The sequence below is a fragment of the Neovison vison genome, chromosome 2 (assembly GCF_020171115.1).
Source record: "Neovison vison isolate M4711 chromosome 2, ASM_NN_V1, whole genome shotgun sequence".
Lineage (NCBI taxonomy): Eukaryota > Metazoa > Chordata > Mammalia > Carnivora > Mustelidae > Neogale > Neogale vison.
The window spans coordinates 77,166,145-77,172,740 of record NC_058092.1 but is presented as its reverse complement, the minus strand read 5'-3'; the positions used below and the strand labels follow the sequence as shown (position 1 = coordinate 77,172,740).

The following is a 6,596-nucleotide window of genomic DNA, read 5'->3' as shown; positions in this document are numbered from 1 at the left end:
GTCTTCTTGTCAGCCTCTCCCTTCTGATTGTGACCTCCTGCCCCAGGGAGACGGAAGACGGGCCTGAAGGTGGCACATGCTGTGTGGTTTCCACACACAGAGTGTGTGTTGTGTCAAATGCCTTCTGGACTAGGTTCCGAATTTCCTTCTAACTACATCAGCATGTTGAAAACTTGCGTAGCCTGGAATCCAGGCTGGCCCTGGAATCCAGGGTGGCCTGGAATCGGTTATGTCTTCTTTCTATTTAAAAACCACCAAAGGAAGATATTGAAAATTGCTTAAAGTTGGGTTGGTTGCTCTAGCAACGACGCCAAGCTCCTGAAGATTATCCTCCGTGATTACAGCATTGGCAACAAAGCAGCCAAGAGGAAAGGTAATTAGTCCTGGAACTTTGCTTTACAACTTGGCTTTCAGTAACTAGACCAGCAACAGATAGCAATATTTATGTGTTTGAAGTAAAGCTTGCAGATCATTTTAACTTTCAGTTGGAGCACAGAACAGGTTCTTCATGGGATTTCTGTTTATAAGAAGAACAGTTCCACTGATCATCAGCCCAAAGAAAAACGTAGCTATGAACACTGGCTTCCTGAGTATGAGAAGAAATAGACAGGTAGCTGGGGTGGATAGGAGTTTGGACGTATCAGGTGTTTTCGTCTAAACGAGAATTTATTTTTTTTTTTTTTGTCCATTAGTGACTTGTTCATATGCCTTTTGAACAAAGAACAAGTTAAGGCAATTGAATCAGACACAGTGGGGACTCTTACTGAATGTCTTCGAAATGATCTGGATTATGGGCAATATGAGGAGAGAGCTGGCTAGTGAAAACAAATGAAGGAAAAAAAAATCTGTGCCTTAATTGGCAAGGTTTATTCAGCAAGGCCTTAATGGGATAACTGGAACATCTAGGGATTGTTAGAGTCATCCTAGTTCCTCCTTTCCCCAAATTGACTTAATGGCATTCAAACAATAGACCAGACATCTTAGTTCGTGGACTTAAATAAAGCACAAGGAGGCTGTATTACAATCTGGGCTTTTCAAAGTCTGAGAGTGTAAGAAAGTTTGATTCACACAATCCAGAGTCCTTAGCGCTCGCTGGAAGACATGGAGGAGTTTGATGTTCAGGTTCTGAAACTTTCTGGCTATTAGCATTGTGATCACAGTCCTCTGACTTGTGCTGTTTCTTGGTTTGTTGGATAATACAAGGAGGTAAAGTTTTTGGCCATAGTTTCAGTAAAGGTTCCTTGGGTCCTCAGAAGTGTCCTCTTTTATGTTCCAAGAATGTGCTCCTAGACACAAAGGATAAGGTGTGAATTTCAAAAGGGTCTGACATACACTGACCTGCGGAATCTGAAAATCAACAGGAGAAACTGGACTTGGTAATGTGGAGGCCAGTTGAATAACCAAACTTTTAACCTTGGGAACTTGAAATAGTAGGAAGTTGCCCCCAGGTTTCTCCTCTTGAGACCTGGATTTTCACCACTCCATGAGCTGCCTGTTTCTTTCCTAATCACAGTTATTCAGTCTTAGTTCACTTCCATAGTGAACTTTTTAGTTCAGCTCATCTTAAAGGGAGTCACTTCTGTGCCTATTAGTGTACTGGGCAGTGTAGGAATATAAACACAAAATACGCCCTAAGGAGTTAATAAGAAGGTGAAGGAGAAAGAAAATCTATGTGACTAATTACAATGAATATAAAACAGAAAACTTAGGAGAGGAATTGAAATCTTTTATAAAGGATATGTAGAAGTAAAATGAGAAGACAGCGTGGGGATAGTACAAAGCATCTCAGGCTGGGGGGTGGGGAGAGCATCCCGGGTGTAAATAGAGGAAAGAAGGCTTGTTTGGAGAGCTGCCAGTGGGACAGAGGGGGCATGAGATAAGGCTCAAGAGAGGAGCACGGGCAAGATCAAGCGTAGTCTTGTCAAGAATTTTAGTCTTTGTTCCAAGAGTCATGGGAAGACTTTGAAGAGTTTTAGGTGGGAGATTAACATATGAGATTTGCATTTAAAGATACTGTTTTTACTAGACTAGATGGAAACTAGTACAAGGCTCCTGCAAAAATCCAACGGGGGAGAGCTTACTACAGGAACAGTCAGTAGCAGACTGATAGGAAAGAGTGAAAGTACTCTAGTTTGAGACAGACTTTGGAGGGAAGGAGGATCGAGGTGTCAGGGACACCCTTTAGGGTTCTTTCTGGCTTTTCCAGCTGAAGGATGGTGGTGCCACCCAAGGGATAGGGGACTGAAGGAGGATCTGGGCTGGAGCGGAGGCTTCGGGGATTTTAGACACATTGAGTATGAGACGATCCTCAAGTAGCATGCCAGTGGGAAAATGTGTGGGCAAGTCTAAAGGTCCCAGCAATTGGAGTCGCCGCCTGTAACTGGAAAAAAGGACTCAGATACAGCTAGTCACCGTGTGACTGTCCTTAAACAAAGGGAGGGTTGCTGCAGCTTGGAGAGCTCCAGTATTTCATGGTTTTTATTTTTTAATTTTTAAAAATTTAAAAATTTTAATTTTTTATTTCTGTGTCACAGTTTTTAGATAAGGATAGATTTGCAAAGGAGATTGGGAAAAGACTGCCATACACAAGCCAAGCCAGGGGAATCTGAAGCATTCTGGGACTCAAAGGCAGATAGTGCTTCTAGAAGGGAGTGGTGTGTTGGAATCATGGAAAGAAGATACAGTACACAGTATTTTTCAAACTTAAACGTCCATGGAGCCTGAATATTAGGGCAGCGTAATCCCAGTGCCTTCCAACCATCCATTTCCCTACCTAAATTAAGTTGGAAATTTTAAGGAGTGATAGGCAGCATTTATCTGAACAAAGTTTTGCATAACAAGACTAATTTTTAAGGCAAAATACTTAGTGACCAGGTTTATCGTAGTAGAGAATCTTCTTATATTTGTTAATAATTTCTTTCAGTGTGAGATGTATAGGACATGCAGAGAACATTAAAATTGAGTTCTGATTTGAGAATTTTTTTCTTCTCTTTTCATTTGCATTTATTTAAACACAGTTCTCAAAACATTTGAGTGAAATTGGGCTTCCTTTGGTAAGCAAAGAACCTGAAAATAATATTTAAAAAATGAACAGGCAAGTCTTCAGTTCATCCACGGCACAGGTGTAGTGTTCCCTTCTCTTTTCCTGAACTCTGAAGCACTCATTTTTTTTACTGTACTCTGAAAGCTAGAAGAAAAAGAGTACATTTGTGGTGGAAGGTATTGTCGCTTGCTGGTAATTATTTGAAATACCATTATCCCCTTGTAACAGCTTTAAGAAATAGCCTTTTAAAAGCATACATTGTGTACCTCTTTTCTTATTCCCTGCTTTATATGATACAGATTACATAAAGGCCGACAAATCTACATTTATATAAGCATTAAGCATTGGCTGTATTGGAAGTTCTTTAGTTCTAATACTAGCAGTACAGGGTTACAGAGCATAATTTTTAACATTTAGTTGCAGGTATATTAAGTATAGTATGTCTCACAGATTGGAGGAAAATAGGTATTTTTGTCTTGAAATTTATTACTGACAGCCTAATCTGAACAGTTTTGCTAAGCACTGATGTTAGAAAGAAAAGTAAAAAACCAAACTTTATTGTTACTTTTTACCAGTTAGTAGCATTTTTACACACAGGCTTTGATCTTCAGAATACCCTGGATTCAGTAGAAAAACCTTTTAAATGAAGATTTGTACAATAGAAACTTCTCAGCAGTCAAAATTTAGACTGTAAAAAAATAGATGCAAAACATACTTTTCTGAAAACATTTAACTTGGAACAAAGCACCGAACTACACAAATGCAGAATGAAAATAGCATTTCAACTCCACCAAAAGTAGTCATCATTAAAGGTGTAAAAGTCACCTAACTTCACAAGGCACTGTTCACTTTTTATACAGGAGACAATAAAAAATATTGTCCACAAACAGTATCTCAACTCTAGGGTAGGCTTCAGAAAGTCTTCAACTTCATGCTTTAATAGCGATGAGGTGAGTATGATTGAGATCTAGAATGTGATCTGTATCCTCCATGACTACAGTAAAGAGAAGGTGACCACCTTTCGGTAAATCTGATCCCTGTCTTGAGCAGCTGTTCATCCTCCTCCTCCTCCTCCGTGTGATCTGCTGTAGTAGTCTCGCTCATCATAGCCTCGATCCTATCCTGTCATAGTAATCCTGACGGTGTGAACTGCCATAGCTAGGTCTCCCCATGTAAATCCCTGGTGTCGGGGTATGTGGTCTTTTTGTTATAGAGAATAAACTCTGATCCTACATCCATCAAGTTCCATTCCATTGGCATGCTCTTTTGCTTCCTTGGCATCATCTACATTTTCAGAATGCACAAAGGCAAATCCTCTTGAACATCTAGACTGCTGGTCTTATACAATGGACACATCAGCAATGGGGCCATATTTAAAGAATACTTCTCTTAGATCTCTTTCTGTAGTGTACAAGCTCAATCCAGATACTCCAAGACAGCAGTTGGATCAGGATTTGCCCATTCCCAACATGATGCCTGCGAGTGGACATGGAAGAGTGACAGTGGCTAGGCCGTCTTCGATAATCTCAATTGTAACACCTGCTGCTGTCTATGGGAGCGAGACTAAGATCTTGATCTTGTGTAATGCCTTCGAGAACTTCTTCTGGATCTAAACCAAGATTCAGATCTGGACCTGGAGTTTGATCTGGAATGCCTGGAATCTTCCTTGGAGCGAGACCTTGCTGGGGTATGCCTTGCAGATTTCCCAGATCCATGAGCACTTCCACTTCTGGAAGCAGAACGGGATTCCCCTCACCATAGTTCTGCTAACTGCTGTTGCTCATGACTCCTAACTGTTGCCATTGTTCAACGTGCTTCATTTGAAGCTGCCAAACTCTCGTGCCTTCTATATGGAGGCTCCGCTGCAGCCTCTCAGAAAGCACACATTCCCGAACCGCCGAGTGCCGAAGTGCTCTACACCACCTCTGCATGGGCTCTCGAGAATAAATATTTTTAAAGTAAAAGTGTGAACCAGAAAACGTTCACTATTTCTTTGGTTCTCAAATGGATTATGAAAAGTGGCTTTTTCATTAAGATATACAGTTGTCCAGTAGACTATTTTAGAGCACAAACATAAATCTTAAACCCATCGCTGTAAAGATAACATATTATAGTAATATCCCAGACAGATGTAAAGAGTCTCAGGAGATTTTATGATGTGCTTTCTTTGACTGCCTGTATTACTGTATGGAATTTACACTTTGTAGTGGCAGCAACATACAGATGTGCATATGTGTTTTCCCCCATTTCCTTCACCATGTAAAACTTCGTCTTCTCTGCAGAAATGTACATGGAGAGATTGCCACTCTCATCTATCTGTCTTGCCATATAATTTTTACAGCTGTTCCTCAGTTGTTAATATATTTCTGTAGAATATGTGTAAATAGACATGAGCAAACTGTCTAAAAGTTATTCAGCTAGTCAGTGAACCATGTAATCTGTTGGTTCAGAGACAACAGATAATAGAGTGAGATATTTGCTTTACTATCCACACACTCCATGTAGCATCTGGACTCCAAAAGTCAATTTGTGTTCTGTTGGGGCATGTCTCATCACACTATATTATCACATCAGGGATAGGAAATTTGGATAATGACTATCTGATTTACAAAAAAAAAAAAAAAAAAAAAAAAGAGACCATTTAGTGAATTCAATGTCTGTGAGGTGGGAATTTTGAACTAGAAGTTGGTTCCATCCTTGGTTAATTTGATACTCTCAGTGTTTCATCACTGTTTTCTTCTCTTTTTAACAATGTAAGTTAGAAATAACCTTGTTAATTAGCATCTATTTTTAGGTTGGTGACATGACACAGCCAAGACAGAGTGGGAATAATCTAGGACTACCACAGCACAAGCAATAAAACTCTTCTAAAGGGAAGATAGATGATCACTTAGAGGTTGCACCGATTTTGAATAGACAACTGTTAGGTAAGAGACACATTTGGGAGGCATTCCTCTTTTCTGGTGCAATGCAAGTAAACATTGGGGCGTAGCATGTTCCTTCTCCTTCTTAGGAACTTTCACTGGCTCCCTACTATCTCAACAATGAAGTCCAATTCCCTCTGTATGAGGTTCCAAGTATCTTTATTTCTGTCTGTCCTCCCACTAAATCAAACTATTACAACTCCTCTTCCCCACCCCAGCTGTGCCTCTGTGTGTGTAAAACATTTTTAAATCTGCTTTGACAATATTGTTTCCCCCATCATTTCTACCTGTTCTTTTCCCATCTATCTCATAAGGCTACTCATTTTTTCTCTTCTTGGTGGGGCACTTACTGACTTCTGGCTAGAAGTGATCTCCTAGCACTTCATCTTCACCTCTCACAAGGCAATTAACACCTTCTTCACTTACTTTGTGTGTATACATATTTCTCCTTTTAGACTGAAATCTCCTATTTGTGGAATTGATAGCTGGTTAGTTGAATCAATGAAAGGATGGGGTAAAGAGAAATTCTCCAACAAAAGGGAGGGAATCTGTCCAAGGTCTAAGTCATGGTGCTTTTGAACTTCTGGAATAACCTGGAATCCATCAGTCCTATCCCTAGCACCACCCCT

At 40.1% G+C, this 6,596-nt stretch overlaps 1 pseudogene; it reads right to left on the bottom strand.

The window, feature by feature from the left end:
- Nucleotides 1-3,948: 3,948 nt before the first annotated feature.
- LOC122898761 lies at nucleotides 3,949-4,827 on the bottom strand (annotated as a pseudogene).
- Between the last annotated feature and the right edge of the window lie 1,769 nt (nucleotides 4,828-6,596).